The 19634-nt window shown below is 50.4% G+C and overlaps 1 protein-coding gene across 1 annotated transcript in view; it reads right to left on the minus strand.

Annotated features, from left to right (window-relative positions):
• Nucleotides 1-19634, minus strand: part of HYDIN (HYDIN axonemal central pair apparatus protein) — a 2950008-nt gene that overhangs the window by 739211 nt on the left and 2191163 nt on the right. The gene's annotated exons all lie outside the window — the stretch shown is intronic.

Below are 19634 nucleotides of genomic sequence, written 5' to 3' on the forward strand. Positions count from 1 at the left end.
GCGGCCTGGGTGGAGATAAGGCGCCGGGGACCTCGAGTTTCGCGGGCCCCGGCGGTAACGCCGACCAGCAGTGGGCAGCGGTAAGCTGGAGGTGCCGTGGGTGAATTGGTGTCGGCGGTCACTACTCTGACTACGTAGTCTGCATATCGCCAGTGAGAGCCATCAAAGTGCACCTAGCTGCGGCGATCGAGTGGCTGCCCAGGGACACGACGGAGTGGAGTCCTGGGAGACACAGGGCAGCTGGGACCTGGATTTTGGCGATCCCTGAGGCAATCTTCCCGCGGCGCGGCTGGGGCATGGAGGAGCCCGGCGAAAGGTGAGCTGTGCTAAGGGACAGTGTGTGGAGGCCCAATGGAGCGAGGGGAGTGGCAGGGCGGGCGGCAGGACCCCGGCGGTCATTTCGGACTGCGGCGGAGGCGAGAGACGGTGGCAGCATAGCCCTTCCCTGCTGTGGGCGCTGATTGCCGCGCGCCGGCCTCTTTCCCCCCGATCTCGTGGGGGTGTGTGGAACTGGGCAAGACGAGCTGTGGGCCAAAACTGGGGACCCCACATTCAATCACGGGGTTGCCGCGTCACGTCGGACCGCGGCATAGGCCTGGGAGGGCGCCCTGCCCACAGAGGAAAAGGCCTCCACCGGGCATTTGGATGCTGGACGGGGCTTTGATGGATGAGCCGCAGCGGAGGTGAGGCCAGTGAGCCTTGAATAGCCAAGTTGGGTGCCCAGCTTTGGAGCCACACTGATGAGGGAGGCGGCGGAGGTGCCGGTGGAGGCGCTGCACTAAACCCTGTTTGTATGCGGCTGAGGCCCCACGAACCATTGCGCGACCCCTGGCGAGAGTCCTGAGTTGAAGACTGGCTTACATGAGACATTGGGAGAGGAGCTGGGGTGCACTGCGGAGAACTCCGGCGGACGACTGACGTGGCGGACAGTGGCAGTGTGACACAGTGTGGGGTGCAGAAGGGGCGGCTGGCGGGGCCCCCAAGGCCTTGGAGTGTGGGCGAGGGCATTGGCGAGTGGTCTCCCTCCGGGGGTACGGCAACGCGAACAAGGGGACACATATTGGGACCGGGAGTAGCGCCTCGGCGGCCATCGATCATGACCAGAGGCGGGAGTGGCGGTGGAACCTCGAAGCAGGGGACTATCGACAAATTCACGGGACCGAGTGGAGGTGCCGGGGCCTCGGGAGGCCACCCGGGGCCGGACAAACCAGCTCTCATGGCGGCCATTACACAATCCAGAGACATGTTAGATGCAAAGATTGGCCCGGTGGGGGCGGATGTCACTCTCCTACGCCAGGACCTGCGAAATGCCGTTGCCCGCATCAATGAAGCCGAGACCAGACTCACGGGCGTGGAAGACGATGTAGCGACCTTAAAGAAAAAGGTGGCCAGTATGGAAGGAATTCAGAAGGGCCTGGTGCTCCGGGCGGAAGACGCGGAAGGGCAGGCTAGACGCAACAACCTACGGTTCGTTGGCTTTCCGGAAGACTGTGAAAAAGGTGATATGGAGGCCTTCCTGACTCAGTGACTGGAGGGATGGCTCCCGCCGGAGTCCCTCTCACGCTGCTTCATTATAGAACGGGCACACAGGGCACTTACCAAGAAGCCGCCCGTTGGCGCTCGCCCCCGGCCCGTGATAGCCAGGCTGCTCAACTATCACGACAGAGACACTATCCTGCGACAAGCACGAGTGAAGGAGCCCCTCATTTACGATAATCAGAGGATTTTGATATTCCCGGACTGTACCAAGCTGGTACAGCAACAACAACAATCATTTACAGCAGCCAAGGTGCGCCTGAGGGATCTCAAGATCCGATACGCTTTGCTATACCCGGCCCACCTACGGGTGGTGTTCCAGCAGTGGCGTCACTAGGGTTGGTGTCACCCAGAGCGGGTAACTCATGGTGTCACCCCCTCATGACTTTTAGCACCACACAGACTTCTAGGCGTAAAGAGGAGGCGATGTTACATGGATACTAGGGGCCGCAGCCACTGTCTGGCAAAATATGATCGCCAGAGAATTCCTTGGTGGGACTCTGCCCTCATGTGGTCGGTCCAAGAGCCCACATGACATGATCAGCTGGCCTGCCCATGTGGTGGGGCCACACACTTGTCGCCTGATTCCAGCAGTGCCGCACTGTCTTTAAAAGACCAGTGTTGCAAGATCTGACAGACTCCTCTGCAGCCTCCATTGATGACCATAGACTAGTGTCGTAGAGGGCACCAGTCAGTGCATTCTCCCCTGAGCCCCAGGCCAAGTCTTGAGAGGAGCCCCTGCTACCTACTTAGAAGCTAGCAGCAGAGCCCCATTAACTAAAGCCTCAAATGGGTACTCCAAGCACTGCAATGACAACTCAAACTCTAGACAATACTTGCAGTAGCCGTAAACTACTCAGAGCCTAGGACCCTACCTACAGTGCAACGCAAGAGCACAGCAAGCATCGCTAAGTCACCACGCAAGTCCTGGCATTTGAGACCTATGCTTTATCAAAAGAGGATATTTCATCCCTTATGGGTAGTCACTGCCTAATACGTTCATGTCATTTGTAGCACTTTCTGTGGATAACTTTTATCCCTAAACAAGTTTATTGCGATGGGACATGTAGTTTTCTTTTACACGTCATACAGAATGGGCAAAATACAAATCCAGAGCAAACACAAGGAGATGATGGACGGAGCGCTGATAATTTTCAGACACTCACGCCCAGTCACAGATCTGGGTTGAATCCATCAACATTCTTTAGCTCACTTCGCCACCTCAGTTCAGACCCAGTTATACACAAATCAGTCTTGACCCTGTGCCTCATGGGAACAGTCGCCCGAACTGCCAAGCCAGGTCTTCCCTGAACCAGATACAAGCATCCTGGGACAGGTTTCTGGGTAACAACCTTTATCAGCCAGGCTTGCTTGAATCCAGTGGCAAAGGGTCCTGTGGGTTCTCTTGCTTGGATCTCATCACTTGAGCTAACTCTCCACTCCCTTGAGCTTATATCCTCTTTCTCTGCTTTTAGGATTACTCTAAAACATACATTCTTAAACAAGAAGGAACAATTGCCGACTCCTTCATCACATCCCATTTCCAATTCTACCCCATCCTTCAGTCATATCCACAGGACAACCATATCTCTTTGTAAATATACATCTTATAAAGGTATATTATAAAGTGCCACATTATTTGACATAACATGCCGCCTGACCCTTCAGATATCTCAGTGGGAGTGACATCAACATTTTCACCCTAAAAACATAAACAATTGGCTAATTTGCTCGCACAATAAGATTTTATGTAGTGGATAACTTCAAAATCTTTCAACATTAGACAACTGCAGTACCTGAACTCTCAAAGAGTAGCAGTGTGTGTGCAGATGAAAACCTGGGTTACTCCTACATGTTTGGCATGAGTTAATGCGCTGCATAATGCCTGTCTATTAGTTCTTTGCTAGTGCAAAAACATTTGTGTATTTGTACCCCATGGCATATTAGAGAGGAGGGAGGTGTCGGAGTGTCTCAGTAAAAAGAAGTAGCGAAGTTAAGTATTGCCATGTACGTATGCTGCGGTGGGTAGAAGCAAAATATGCATGGCAAGTAAACAGAGCAGTTGCTGAATTCCGCTGACCAAAGGCACCTCTGTGTATAAATTGTATGACTTTTTTTGGGAAAAGCAATAGTCTTAGAAGGCAGCTAAAACTATCTCGGCATGTTAAGAAGTGCTTTATTCACTTTTTTGACAATTGTGGAACTTGCTCTACTGTATAATTCTTAGCGAAGTATATCTTTATGAGAGTGTCTCATAGTTTGTAAAAGATGGACAAAAATACATGGAACCCCTGAAACTCTATGTTGACTGTTAGTAAAAGGGGAACATTTCTTTTTGTTGAACCCCTTTGGGTACAAAGGGGGTCTTTGTTCACTTTCAAACGAAACAGCTCCTGGTTCTATTACGGCACAATCACATGCACAAGTTTGGTGAGCTGTCTGGTTTCTTTTCCATAAAAGCATTCTGAAAAGGGCGACCTCAAAAGATTTGAAGAGAAATGAGTGATGAGTCCAGATACATCCACAGACTGAACCATTTTACGTCATAAAAGTATTCCAGACAAATATTCTCCCTCAGTTCATGGAACAGAATTCTCATGACCGAAGGTAGAAATTATACCAATGAACTCAGTATGCTGCACAAGTCTAGGTACACCGGAAAGTAACGTGTAATTCAGACTCTGGACATTTAATCATGACCTCCCTCGCGCGCGCCCCTCTCCTGTGACGAGGCCAGGCGGCGCTGCTGTGCTCCTGCACGAGGGCAGAGCCCGAGAGCTGATGGAGTGTGACGGGAAGGGGGAGGAGGGGGGGGGGGGCGCACAGAGCCTTACTCTACTGAACCAGGCTGAACTTCCGCATGAGTCACTACTGCATGCAATTAAATATTAAAACCTCCGGTGATAGCAAATTGTCAGTCATGGTGTCACCCTATGTCATGGTGTCACCCGGTGCGGTCCGCACCCACCACACCCCCCTAGTGACGCCACTGTGTTCCAGTCCCGCACACAGTTTTTCAATACGCCGGAGGAAGTATTCACCTGGATGGATGAGACAGTTCGCATTAGAGTGCATACTCCGCCGGCTCGAGACTCAGACTCATCCTCAACGACGGCGCAGTCACGGACCCCAAGACGTTCGTGCAGTAGGAGCAACTGGAGAGATCGACCTAAGAGACCCTCTCCCTCCAAAGAGGCCGAAGCAGAGGCGACCGATGCCTCGGACAATCAGAAGCCAGATCCGTGAGGGCTTGAGGGGTACAGATTGAAGTATTGTCATACAGATCGGTGCAAGCGGCTTGAGCGGCCAAGAACTCTCCGGCTGAAACTGGTGATTGCCCTGGGAATCACCGCTGGAGAGGTGTAAATGACAATTGCTTAGCTGATATGGGATGTGGGTAAAGGGTGGGGGGGATGCAGATTGTGAGGCGGACGCAATCCCCGAGTTTAGAGGAGTTCATTCTTAAGGGGGTTGGTGGGGGTTAGGTGGGTAGTTCATGGGGATCCATTGGGATAGATAGTCTCCAGCCTCCCGTTGGGGGCTGGCGATATCCTGTCCCGCGACAGGTACTTCAGTGTTTTTGAGGTATGGGGAGGGGGGAAGTTGGGGGGTTGAGGGGGAGTTGGGATGGGGAGGGAGGGGGGGGGGTGGGGGCCGGGATGGGGGTTGTGGGAGCATGGGGGGGAGAATTGCACTGCACAATGTAGCTTCGATTGCTATTCTTGGTGTGTACATGCCCACTTTGCCCGCTGCTGTGTCCTGTGATGTGCCTGCGATTAGATGGCGGTTGAGAATCTTGGACTGGGAACACCCAGGGCTTCCATGAGAGTGTTGAGCTGGAATGTGCGGGGATGCTTGATAAAATCAAGAGAGGTGCAGTCCTGAGGTTGGGGAAACGGGAGCGAGCCGATATTCTTTTGCTGCAAGAGACGCATTTGACGGACAATAAGATACTCAGCCTGAAGAGATACGGCTACGACCAGGTTTATCATGCTGGGTTTGTAAGGGGGTCTCGGGGAGTAGCAATCTTGGTCCACCGTAGACTGTCTTATGTCCACCTGCAACAATGGATTGACCCACAGGGCCGGTATGTGTTTATATGAGGGATGATTGGTGCGAAGGCGCTAATAATTGGGAGTGTGTATGCCCCACCCCCGTTGCAGTGGTCTTTGATTGAGAAGTTGTATATGGTGTGGGCGGAGATCCCTGAAGACATGGCAGTGATAGGGGGTGACTGGAACGATGTTATGCAAAACCGGCTGGACCGCTGTAGACCGGGAGATGGGCAGGTTGCAGACACACCCACCAAACTGGGAAACATGGTGCAGGGAATGGGATGGGTGGACACGTGGCGCTATCTCCATACACATGGTCGGGAGTACACATAGGTTTCAGCAGTTCATAAGTCCTTTTCCAGGCTTGATTACATCTTCGTCCCTCATGCCACTTTCGGGAGGGTAGAAGTGGCGTCTATCTTGCCACGGGGCCTGTCAGACCACTCTCCGGTTACAGTGGACGTTACATTAGATAGGGGAGGCAGCCGTTTCGGTGGCGCCTCTCAGCATGGAATCTACAGCAGGAAGAATATCAGCATCATATGGGGGAGGCCATAGCCCACTACTGGATAATTTAGGCACAGTGACTGATGTGGGGACGCTCTGGGAAGCCCTAAAGCCCACGCTTCGTGGGGTAGATATCGCCTGGTGCGCGGCGGCTCGTCGGAAACGTAAGGAGGAGTTAGTTAAGGGCGCGGCGGCGGTGGAATTGCTGGAGACTCAGTGCGGTAGTGCACGGGATGGAAGGGAAGTGGGACAGTTACTCCTGGCGCAGCAGACCTCTGCGTCCCTGCTGCTTGACAAGGCTCAGCAAATATGGCTGGCGACTCGGAGCAGGATTTATCAATGGGGGGACAAATCGAGTACCATGCTACATAGACTCTGCCAAAATACGTTTCGAGCGCAGACACTTTTGGGCCTCAGAGATGACGCTGGGGCCCCGATCTCGGGCCCGAAGGTGCTGGCGGACAGCTTTGCCCAGTACTACGTGGCCCAATATGCTCCGCAGGAGTGTCTCACAGCACTGGATATTGATAGGTTTGTTGCAGACCTCCCACCGCGTGCACTCCCAGAGGACGTGCGAGAACGCCTAGAGATTCGGTTGTCGGCCGAGGAATTGGGCACAGCCCTGGGGGAGCTTAACACTGGTAAGACCCCAGGGCCCAATGGGTTCCCGAGCGAGTTTTTTAACCCCTTCCATGCTCATGACGGAACGGTTCCGTCATGAGCGTCGGTTGGCCTGTGCTTATGACGGAACCGTTCCGTCATGGTTCCATAGCCCCAATGGAACGTTCAGCACAGCGCAAAAATTTGCGCTGCGCTGAAGGGGTTAAGAAATATAATTTGCAACTAGGGTCACACTACAAGGCAGCTCTGGAGGCAGCGAGAGAACATGGACGCCTGCCGGCGGACTGGCGACACGCTGAAATTGTTGTATTCGGTAAGCCTGGACGACCCCAGGATAAGCACGAGTCTTATCGGCCGATCTCCCTTCTAAACGTCGAGGCCAAGATACTGGCCAAGGCGCTTGCGAACCGGCTTCTCCCTTATATTACGGAGCTGGTCCACCCGGATCAGGCCGGGTTTATGCCCGGTAGAGCGACGAGACATAACATCAGACGTGCACATATAGCTGTCGAGGCGATTGGTAAAAATGGAGTCCAGGCGGCGCTGTTACTAGCGAACATAGATAGGGCCTTTGACTCCCTAAGTTGGGTTTACCTCTAAGCACTTCTCCCGCGCCTCAACTTTGGGCCGCATTTTATGTCCTATCTGAAGTTGCTATGTTCTGATTCGACGGCTTGGGTAAGGGTGGCTGGTGCTACTTCTGGGGCCTTCCCCATTGGGTGGGACACCCGGCAGGGGTGCCCCCTCTCGCCGTACCTGTTCGCTCTGGCTATGGAGCCATTGGCGGTGTGGGTCAGGATTGACGCACAACTGCGGGGCTTCGAGTGGGAGGCGGGTCCGTCGGACAGAATCGCATTGTATGCCGATGACGTCCTGTTCTTCCTTACGGAGGTGAATAAAACGGGGCCAAGAGTCCTGGAAATTATGTTTTACGTTTCGGGATTGTATCTGAACCCGCGTAAGTCCAACCTCTGGGTGCTAGGCGACCATGGTGGGATAGGACCATGGGCGTCAACACTGCAGGTAGCGACAGGAGGCCTTAAGTATTTGGGGGTGTTCTTGACAGTTACGCCCGTTATAGCTTGGGAACGCAACATAGTGCCGGTCTGGGACCGAGTTCAGACGGAAATGAAGTCCTGGTCTCGCATGCCCCACAACCTCTATGGCAGATCGGCTATCTTTAAGATGGTTGCCCTTCCGCGCCTGCTGTACCAGCTACATAATTATCCTTATTGGATTTCGCCTTCATGGTTTCGTCAAATCAACTCGGCATTGGGTCGGTTTCTGTGGGGGGGGGGGCGGTGCGAGTGGCCTTGCGTACCTGCTTTTTGTCTACGTACTGTGGGGGGCTAGCGGAGTCAGATATTTTGTCCTACTACCAGGCATCCCACCTTCTTGTCTTGAATGAATGGTGGTATGGAGACAGGGGGGACCCAGCATATGCCCTCGAGAGATACTTGATGGACCCGGATAAGCTACATACGATTCTATACTCGGCGCGATTACGGAAGGGGTTGCCCAGGGCTACCCAGGTGGTTTTCCAAGTTTGGAGACAAGCGCTGCATCGTATGGGCTGGTGGGGTAGGCTGACGGAGGAGACCCCACTCTGGCACAATGGGCGGCTGCCGGCGCTGGCGACACTGCCGGGTTTCCGAGGCTGGGATTCTATAGAAATCTCCACACTTGGACATGTCCTGAAGGGCACAACACTTAAATCCTTTCAGGAGCTCAGTGAGGAGTATTGTATGCCCCGAACGCAGTTTTTTAAGTACTTGCAGTTCCGCCATGCCCTGGCACCCACATTGGAGGGACTGGACTTCTTGCCCGAGTTCAGCCCGATTGAAGCAAAGGTGTTCATGGGAGATCTGGCAGAGAAAAAGATTTCCCGCATCTACCAAACGCTGGTCACGCATTGCTCCTCCTCTCTACAGTCTCTGCGGGACTCTTGGGTGAGGGATGTTGGGGACCTAGAGGAGGAAGATTGGCGAGAAGCTCTCGAGGCCCCTAGAAGAGCAGCTATAGCCATGCGCCTGCGTTTTATCCAGTTTAAGTGCCTACATAGGGCGTACTACACCAGGGAGAGACTGTGGCGAGCGGGTCTGATTGAATCCCCTGCATGTCTGAGATGTGGTCATGAGGTGGGCACTTTCCTCCATACAGTATGGAGCTGTGGTGGTTTGGCGGGATTTTGGACCGGGATGTGGGACTGCTTGTCTGAGGTGCTGGGCTGGTATCTGCCTTATTCCCCTAAACTTGGGCTCCTTCACGTCCTGGAAGGCGTGGGTAGCAATGTATATAAGAGGCACCTACTCTTACCGGGTCTTACAGTTGCAAAGAGTGTGGCACAGGCTTGGAAGGACCCCCGGGCTCCCAAGGTAGTAGTATGGAAGAAGGGCCTTGATTTTTGTATGGGGTTAGGTAGGCCGATTTTCGAAGCCAGGGGCTGCCCTAGGAAAGACTACAAAATATGGAAAAGATGGACAGACTACAGGGGAATATGGCTGGAACTGCCAGCACAGATAAGAGACACAGAGGGACTGGGGTGAGGGGGGTGAGGGGGCAATATCATACACATGGTTATATGCATGCAAACCTTTCTACTGGAATACAGAGACATTGTGCGGGGGGTCCGGGTTGGGGGGGGGGGGGCACAAGGGGGGTTGGTGAGTGGGGGGTTCGGGGTTTTGTCATAAAATGTTGTTTGGATCGCTGACTATGCTATGTTATATCTACTGTAGTTCCTCCGGGGTACGGAGTGCTGCGTTTGTGTGCGGTCAACCAATAAAAAGTTTTTTTTTTAAACATGTAGGAATCATGCAATTACACCAACGCCAGTGTTAGTTGCAAGATACCATGTACGGGGGCTCTTTAGAGTACCCCCCATGTCTACCTGTGTAGCCTTGCAGGGTATGCCGACCCCAGACACTGTTCTGCCCTCCTGTTGGTGAGCCTCACTTTGGCAGGGGAAGGCAGAACAAAGGATTACATGTAGAGGAGAGGTGTAGCCACTGCTCCTTTAGAATTAGGTGGCTCAGGACTAAAGTGGGGGTGCTTCCAAGCACCACCAAACTGCTTTGAAGGGCACATTTGATTTACTACAGTGCAGTGTTTGGCTCGTGTTCTGGCACAGAACCACACAATGCAGGTCACACCTTCATCAGGGCAACACATATACATATGTGGGGCACAAGAGAAGAGGCCTTGGTGTGGATTGTCCAAACAGATAAGCAGAAAAAGCCAAAAAATTTTGAGACCAGCTCAACAAAGGGTATCAATAGATAACACAGAATAGGTGCATAAATGAGCTCCTTAGGCTCCAATACGTGTTGGAAAGCAGTAAGAATAAGCGGGCATTAGGGTCCAGGATCCATGGGCCAAGGTACTCATCAGCGCTTAGTCAGATAAATCCATTTCAATTAGTAGTAGAGACGGACAGCGCTGTGTTAAAGGACCTCCAAACTGCGGGCGGGGCAGTCGGCTCCCAGATACCATTTGTCTTGGTTAGGTAACCCTTTTGCATTCAACTTACTTACAATATGGTTTTGGGGCCCATGTGTTTTTATGTGTTTACTTATGTTCTACTGATGTTTTTATTGTGCAAACATATCTCCGGCTAAGAGATATACCAAAGTAGTTAGTGATTGGTGTTGTAATAAATAGTACCTATTTTCCTAACACTGGTGTGTTTTTTTTGTGTGACTCTCACTGACTGACATGTGTGGTAAATGCACCCACTGTACACCCTCTTGGATAAGCCTTAGCTGCTCTCCACAGCTACCCCTTGAGAGCTTTTGCTATCAGAGACCTCTTACACTATCACTAAGGGTTGACTGGACTCAGTGCAGGGTGTAATACCAATAGGTTTACAACATAAACTATGCCAGCCTCCTACAGTTCTCACAAAATGTAATGTTGATAGGGCAAAGGTCTAGAATCAGCATCAACACCCCAGTCTTTTAGATATCAGAAATTACAGCAAATATATCCCTCTGCCCCGGTGTCGCTTTAGAACTGGCTCTATGGCGCCTTTCAGAAGCAGTACTTTTACCTTGCTTTGCGAAGCTGCAGGTGTTGAGGGATGAGGGTCTGTTTGCGTGGAGGAATGTTTGGAGGGTTTGATGTAAGTTCTAGGCAGTATCCTGTGCTAAACAATGGTCAGCACACACTGGTCAGATGTTATTTCTGGCCACAGGTGGTGAAATTCTGCAGTATCCAACAAGTGTTGTGTGATTGGAAGGAATGTGAGGAGAGTAATTGCTTGGCGGTAGAGGATCCCTTTCGGAAAGTACCTCTACTTTGACCTCTCTGGTCACCACCCCTATATTGTTCTCTAGAGCAACCTTTACCTCCCTGTTGGTGGTATGTTTGTTGTAGCTTTTGATAGAACTGGTGGTCAGTGGTGGTTGTGGTTTTTCTGCCTGTGCCCTGGTACAGGACTATTGCCTAGGTGTTGTGGACTTCAATGCCCCCATGGATTTATGTTGAAATTTGTTTTTATTGTTGCCTTGCAAAGGTAACACAAAACAATGGCAAAACCGAGACAGCACCAGGGTGTACTCCTAGGATAACAAAGGCAACTTTTAAAGTGACCTCAACTCCCACCCCACTGCCCATGCTCGCCCCTCCCACCACGGGCACTAAAAACATAATCAACATTGTGGATGATGACAACATATGCCCAACAGCTTAAGAAAAAGGACCCGTTCCTGATGGTGTAGACGTTGTGCCAGTCAGGTGGAGTAATCTGAGATACCTAGGACAGGTCAGTTCCGTAAACTCCTGAGAAAGGAGTGAGATGAAAGGTCTCCAGATTTCTTGATAATAGTCACCCTGCGCCTATAGCATCAAAGTGAGCTTCTCCATCCCCTGCAAATGCCACAGGCGGTGAAGCCAACCCTGGCGAGTCGGTACCCTCTCAGTACCCCAATTAGCCAAGATTGTTTGATGCCCGCCCCAATGCAAGACCTATTTGTCTATCCCTGCGGGATTTGAGAGGAAATGTTAGTGGGTTGGGGGGACCCAGAATAGTGTATCCCGTAAATCTAGGCTATTGGGGCTGTAAAAACATATCCACGTCTTTTAAAATTTCTGTCCAAAATTGGGCTAGCTGGGGACAGTCCCAGAGATTACGCAAAAAAGAGTCCCAGGTGTACCACACCCCCTCCAACAGTCAGCACTATGCTCCGGGTTACTTCTAAACAGGGTTCAAATACCAGTAGGTGACAATCTTAATGGACGTTTTCCTGCTGGCAATGTTGCTAGCCATATGCCCTGCTCAATAATATACATCCTGCCATTCCCCGGGGGACAGCTGTCTACCTAGTTCCGATTCCCATCTAGCATGTGCAGCCATCTTCGTTTTGGTTGCCAGGCCGAGCAGCACAGCTAAGAGATCCGTAATTAAGTGTTTATTTGTATCCTGGGTAAGGATCCACTTTTCATACCTCGTTAGGTGCATCCGTGCAGCCTCCCTGACCAGAGGATGTGCAAGCCAAGTCCTTATCTGGCAATAGTGAAATCGCTCATTCTCAGGGATGGCATAATCTAGGAGTAGCTCAAAGGGTATTGGGCCCTCAACGTCAAAGAAGTGTCCAATCGAACGACAACCCACTTCCTCCCATACCTTGAATGCAACCTTGGAGCCTTTTCTACCCTTAAAGGGATGTGAAATCAATATTGCAATACCAGCTGACTTGCTTGCTATGGAAGAAAAATACTGGTGTGAAAAGGTCCTAGTTTTAATCCCTTGCCTGTAAATGCATATCTTGAAGCAGGCAGATATCAGCATTCATCTGTCGTAGATAGGTGAGAATGGCCAGCCTTTTAACTGGGTTGTTAAGCCCCTTGACATTGAGAGTGACTACTCTTAGAGTAGAGTACACTGAGGCATTGCAACAGTATATATTTGTCACGCACAATTCCACCAACCATCCCTACTGGTGCCTCTCAAAATGCCCCGAAGACTGACCTACCCAGCTAAAAATATTGTCATTGCAGCTTGGCAGTGTTACCTTTTTGAGTGCCCTTCCAACAATAAAATCCCGAAAAACATGACTATGAGAAAAGACGAAGTCCCTGGAAAAATTCTGCCACTGAACATCAGTGACATTCCAGCGGAGAATTGGTGTAGGGGGTCCATTGTAGCCGTTGTTCCAAATGGTAACCATCCCTGCCCTCCCTTCCAGAGGGACCCGGCTCACCCCTGGATTGCAAAAAGAGAACATTACTAATAGTTAGCCCTGGCAGCATCACAAGGTATCCTGAGTCGCCCGCTCCTCCGCTAGCCTCTCCAATACTGCCCGTCTCTCTCTTGCAATTTTGGTAGAATCAGGTCCAGAGATGCCCAAGTGAGATGCAGTCCTCCGCCACCACTGACGTTAGTTGAATCTCCTCCCAGATGCAATCCCATCCACTGAGGTGAAGCCCTCACAGAGCGAATCTGGTATAGCGTCCCCTTCCATCGAAAAATGATACAAAAGGGGTGCCCCCTAATAGTAAGGAATGCTTTTGTCTCTAAGGAAGGACGTCACTGGCTGGAACTCTTGTCGCTTCTGAAGCGTTATTATAGACTAGTCCTGGAATAAATGCAATGCATGGCCCTGAAAATGCACAGGCAGGGAGTCTATCGATTTACGTATTATTGTTTCCTTGAAGGGAAAATCATGCACACAAGCCAGAATATCAATGGGGCGAGAACCTCCCGGACCAGGAAGGCCCACTCAGTGGACTCTATCTAAATTGCAAGTCCCTGTTCTGTGTATCCCCCAAAACGTGGGTAAAGAGAGCCGTTACATAGCTTCTAATGTCGTCCCCCTCCTAATCCTGCAGTGCTCCTTGATTCAGATATTATTTCTACAGGATCTATTTCTAAATCCTTGGTGTGAGCCTGAAGGACAAGCTGTCGGTCAGTGAGGGGCATGATTTCTTGCTGCAATTGTTCGATGTACTCCTCTCTAGTCGTCTTGTGTTGCTCCAGGACGTCTTGACGCCCATTGGGCTAAGTCTGCGCATGATAAGACCCCTTTTATTATTATTATTATTAGATCATTGAGGATAGATTGGACGTCCTCTTCATCTTCCCTTGCATTTGAAGAAGGCTCCCAATGATGACTTCCATACATAATAAAAAATCAAGCTCTCTCAAAAATGTGTGTGGAAAAACACCCGCTCCCCCACTCGGAGACAAGCTGGCTGTCTCCAGCAGGGATGCGCCACCGGAGATGGAAGATGCTGAAACCCCAGTCATGCTCTCCTACTTGGAGTCCCTATTTTCCATCTTGCACTCAATCTTCAAGAGATATAGAGGGTTCTGGCTCAAGAGATACAAACTGTCTGGAAAGAGACCTCTGTGCTAGCTAGGGGTCCTCCACTGGCTCCTCCAACACAGCTTGAGTAGGGCCAGAACCAATCCCAGGAGCGGCGGGCCTCGAGTTTAAGCACCCCTCTGCCTCCACCAGCACTCTGTCTCCCATTGCAGGCCCCGGTGTCAGGCCACAGCTCCTCCTCATCAAAGGGCCTGAGGCACAACCACTCCTCCATTGCTGCCCGGTGCCAGAGGTCGCGAGACTCTCTGAAACCTCTGCCAGGGCTATAGCAGGCAGAGAAACTGGGGGTTCACTGGGCTTGGCCAAGGGCGGGCCAGAGGAAGAGCAAGGCAAGTCCTACTCACTTGCCATCTTCGCCCCCAAGGATTTAGCAGACCCTGTATTTTTTATATTTTTTTGCAATTGGGCATCTATCTTGGGACCAAACAGCTGCTGTCCATCAAATAGGACATTAAGTGGGTGTTTCACCTCTGGTTTAAACCCTGAGATAAGCAGTCAAGAATGTCTGCACAATATAATGGAGGAATTAATCCCTCGTCCAGCAGCATCCGCACTGTCACGCATTTAATTGTCACATTTGAAATTTGTCTGCCCTCATTAAACAGTTCCTCTCCACTTTTTTTAAATTAGTCCAGGAGGTGTTGTAATAGTTGCTCTCTGTCATCCCAGGTAGCCCTGTTGTAACCCGAGAGCAAGCCCACCGAGTTGGCTATGTGCCAGTGATTAGCATGGCCAATTGCCACGTACTTGCCTGCCTCATCAATATGCTTGCTCTCCTTATCTTGGGAAGGAGCATCACTTGTACTCTGGGAAGTTGCCCTCTTCCCAGCTGTCGTGATCACTAAGGAATCCATTGCATGGTGTCCACTAATATCGAGTGGATCAGTAGGGGAAGGCTTATATTTGTATTTAATATGAGGAGTAAGTATCCTTGATTTAATTGACTCTTTGAAAATCCCAGTGGAGACTTTCAGCATTGACCCTATCATGGGTAAATATTGAATTGAGAGCTCGGTTTTGGAGAGTGTCTCAAGTAAAAAGTCACTTTCCTCCTGTGTGTGTGCACCTGGACCTTATGATATTCAGCTGCACGCTGAAGGACACTGGGGTATGAAGAAGTGTCATCTTGAGGTGTGGCTTTGATTGGGATTGGCCCATCAATTTCAGGGTCTGGTGGAATTATATCATATGCATCCCAAGAATCTGGACTAGCTGGGGGCACTGACTCAAACTCATCATCATGAGAGTAATGTGCAGGACTTACTGTGCCTACATCGTCTGAGTGTGTAGAAAGCAGAGAAATGAATTAAGGAGGTGGTATAATGTTAAGTGGCATTGGTATGGTAACCTTATGTGCCACAGTCTTTTCTTTGGAGGAGGCCGAGTTTGAACAATGCCGGCCTCTTCCTTTAATAGGCCTTCTTTTCAGGTACTTGCTCTGCCTCCAAATGCTATTTTTTCTCAATGAATCCTTAGAGGTTTTCAAGAACATTGCCCTCCAAATCAGGATTGATGGTGCTGTGGGTTTTTTTGGTTGTGGAAAACTCTTGATCCATTGTCCTGTTCTTGTGGGATTTTTTTGCACGATGCTCCTGTGGAGCGATGACTGTCAAAGTCGTTGGTTTTGATATTGATGGCCTTTTTGGCTTCGGTGGGTGAGTCAGCACCGATGATCTGTGTGGAGTCGCTGCCTTATGCCTGCTTGGCTCTGACAGCTTTGCCAGCACAGAGGGGGTGTGCAGTGCCAACGGTTTCAAAGTCAAGGCCTGTGCAGGTGTTAATAGCTTTGTCTGCAGCAAGAGCTGCTGTGGATGTGCGTCCCCTCCAAGTTTGCTCTTGTGGCCTTGAGCCTGACGTGGATCGATAGAGGTATAGTCCTGCCTCAGCTCTGAGGCGTGCTGTTGATTTCGACAAAAGCCCATAGGCTGTGGTGCACCAAGGCAGTGTGAGTAAGTGTTTAATGTATAGAAAGGTCTTCATCTTCGGCCTGTTCCCGTGTTCATGGGCTCATCAAGGAAATCCATAGTCCGAGGCTATGGTTCATCTTAACCCTCTTCTTTGGAATGATAGGAATCGTCAGGGTTTACGTAGTTGCGGACTTCACAGATTGGCGCAGCCTTCATCACTGTCGTCTTCCTCACCACCGGTGCGAACTTATTTTTCCTCCTCCATGGAGAATTCAGCTTCTGCCGCCATCTACATATTGTGAGCTAGACGTTGATCACATTTGGAGCAAAGGATCTTTTTGTTCCTGAACAGATTGTAGGCTGCACAATTCTCTTCATTGTGCTCCAACAACAAACAAAGGTTGCAGACGTCATGTTGATCTGAATATGTGTACTCTGCCCCCACACGGTGGACATTTTTGGAAAAGTCTCACTCTTACCTTCCATCACACAGAGCTGGGCATTCTCGGTGGTGCAGAGGCATTGGAACGCACAAGGCAGCCGCCTTGGTAGACAAGCAGTGAAGGTTTCCGGACAAATGTAATGGTCGATTATGTTGACTGAGAACAGGAAATTAGTAACGGCGTGGAGAAACAGCCCCATACCCAGTCGCGGGTGGGGGATTTGGGGGGGGCCGAACTGGAGGGGTGGGTTGATTTTAAATAAATTAAAAAACATTCACTTACCTTCGTGGCCCGGTCCGGTCCTGCATCCTCTCCTCCACACAGGAAGCTGGGAGCCTCCCGCCCCTCCCCTAAGCCAATTACAATGCTGCAATGGCTGGGACGCCGACCGCATAGGCATCTATAGGGAGGCCATTTTCTCCATGTGGGCTGCATGCAACCTACATGGAGAAAAGGGCAGAGTGTGTATGACTGGTTTGGTCGGCCCTGGGGCCGACCAAACAGACAGCACCCACAAGAGTGGGTAAGCCACTCCTCCCCTACCCGGGAGCAGGACCGCCCACCTGCCGATCCCCAACCAAACCCTTCTGCTTTCTCGCAGTGCGAGAAGCAGAAACATAAAATGGTATTTATAATAACATTTTATGTTTCTGCTTCTCGCACTGCGAGAAAGCAGTGGGGCGATGCTCTTCCACCCACATGGAGGTGCCCCCCCTGCCCATATCAATTTTGCGTTTAAGAGTCGTGAGGGTGCCAACATCTCACAAAGCTCCGGCACTATCTGTCTGAACCCTATGGCAGGAAAAAAGAATCTAAAAATGGAGTCGTTGACCATGCGCATTTACTCGAAGAGGAGGTGTCTTGACGTCACGTCAGCAAAAAAAGACTTCAAGAAAAGCAAGCTGTAGAGCCCTGGCCCAACACTAGATGACAGGAGTGTGCACAACATGTGTATCTGCAGCCAACACATGCTAAGAATGTTACTTTATTGACCAAGGAATTGCCATCATCTCTTTGACCATTGGGTAGATTGCCCACATTGTGAATGCGTATGACTCCCTGCAGGCAGTTTCTTGCCTCCCATTATACTTAATTGAACTTGCCTTGCCTAATTAAGAGCATGTACAGGGTCACCCCTTGCCATCATATAATGCACCTGTCTGCTTTGCTATTAATAATTCGAGGAAGGATTACACAAATTCCATATTTCATGATGAGTTTCCCTCTCATTTAGCCTTATGGCATATCCTTTCTGCTCATTTTGACTGCTTTTAATATTTATTCTCCCCTCCATCTAATTTCAGCTGGATACATCATTCTATAATGTATAGGGAAAGTGGCTCCCGGGGTCTTTGCCTCCCAAGTAACAGGTAACCAGCGGCAGATCCTCCACTATGGTGGAGGATTGTCGCCACCCCCGCCAGCACTCTCAAAAACGTGAAAAATAAAACTATATTAAAACTTTTTTTAAACCCCGTTTTAATATAGTTTTAATTTTCTTGTGCTGCGGCATGGGGGGTGGGGCCAGGGTAATGACAGGCTGGAGGGGGAGTGTTGAGCACTACTATTCACTGTGCATGTAGGTTAGGCCGGCCGCCACATGCCGGTCAAACCCACATGCCCAGTGAAGCTCTCTCAAAAAGCCAGCTGCATTGCCGGGTTGAAGAGACCAAGCACAGGTTTCCAGTATGTCTGGGAGCGGAAATCATCGCCCCTCAGGCCAATCCTGAAGATGTCCTCATGCGTGAGAGCAGCTTCAGGATAGGCCGCAGAGCAGTCTGGGAGCCAGTGCTGGCCCGATGTGGAGAGGAGCTGTTGAGCATGATCCTGGAGAGCAGCAGGAAAGCTCTTTGTATTTTTTTAAATCATTCTTGTATCCCCCCCCAACCCCCCACCCCCTCCCCTGCCCAACCTCTCTTCCCTGGCACAGGCTGCTCTTGGGGGTAACGACCGACTGTCAGCTTCTATGCTAGCATCTGCAACCCATTCAAATTCTATAGTCACGTCCAAACAGTATCTAGTGCTGTCTCAAGGGTGGAATAAGGGGTCATAGAAAAACTGGGATTTAAAAGACTTCACCAGCGCTGTGAGCTCCACAATCTCAGCTTTAAGGTGTTACACAACATGGAACACATCACTATCATTAGACGCCCGGAATGTATTAGGGAAGGGACATACCTTTCATCTGTTTTCAATAGGCAGAGAGTCTGTCTCTGCAACTGCCAATATATCAAACCTATTTACATATCACTGTTTGTTCACATAGAATCATGGGTGGGGTTGATAAGAGCAGTCATTCTGGTTTAGGCTGTTCAACATTAACATCCCGATTTACAGGAACTGAGGGGAGACTACCCTGCGGGTTTGATGTACTGCTTAGCTTTTTTCAAATAGGTTGGCAATTGGTTTATTAGTGGAAAGAGGCATAGATTATTTTTCAGGTTCACAATTGTCTCTACTTCCTCAATTAGGACACTGATCTTCCTCAGGGTACAGTTCTTTGATGAGGATTTAGTTTTGTTTTTTTACATTGCTACACATAGCAGGATGTCTATTGCCTTTCTTTTTTCCCCCATTATGCTGCTCTGATTATGCTGGCAAATTTCAGACATTATTAGCTAAGCAGGTTTGTCCAAACCCCACGCTAGAGTCTAACAAGCAATTCTTTAAATAAATCCTCAGACAGAGAAGGCAATTGCAAGTAACAGGAGGCTTCACCTCACTGATTCTTTGTATTCCAGATCTTAGAACCAAGAGGTGGGGCCCAGCCTTGATGGGCGAAGTCGGGCCCGGCCTTGTTCTGCTACTAGGTAGAGGTAACCACGCTATAAGAGCTTGCAGAGGCCACCTCCATCAGGTTCCTAACCTCTTGAAAGGGTTTCTGGTCTTTGAAGACCTCCCAGAGACCCACCAGCAGCCTCTCGGTATCTTGTGCTGAAGAAAAGATAAATGCGCTTAAAGTGCTTCCTTTAGCCCACCTCCACTGGGCCCCTCCTCTTGAAAGGGGTTTCTGGGATTGCAATGTCTGCCAAAGACCCACAAGCAACTCCTCTGTATCCTGTGCTGTGGGAGTGGTAACCACCCTATAAGTTCTTGCACTGGCTCACCTCCACAAGGTTCTTCCTCCTCTTGATAGGGGTTCTGAGCTTAGAAGTCCCACCAGAGACCCACTGCAGCCTCTCTCTCTCTCCCAACTCTTTCCCCTCCCCAGGGTTAGGTATTGTGGGATTCATCTGTTCT

This window comes from Lissotriton vulgaris, chromosome 12, assembly GCF_964263255.1.
Source record: "Lissotriton vulgaris chromosome 12, aLisVul1.2, whole genome shotgun sequence".
NCBI lineage: Eukaryota > Metazoa > Chordata > Amphibia > Caudata > Salamandridae > Lissotriton > Lissotriton vulgaris.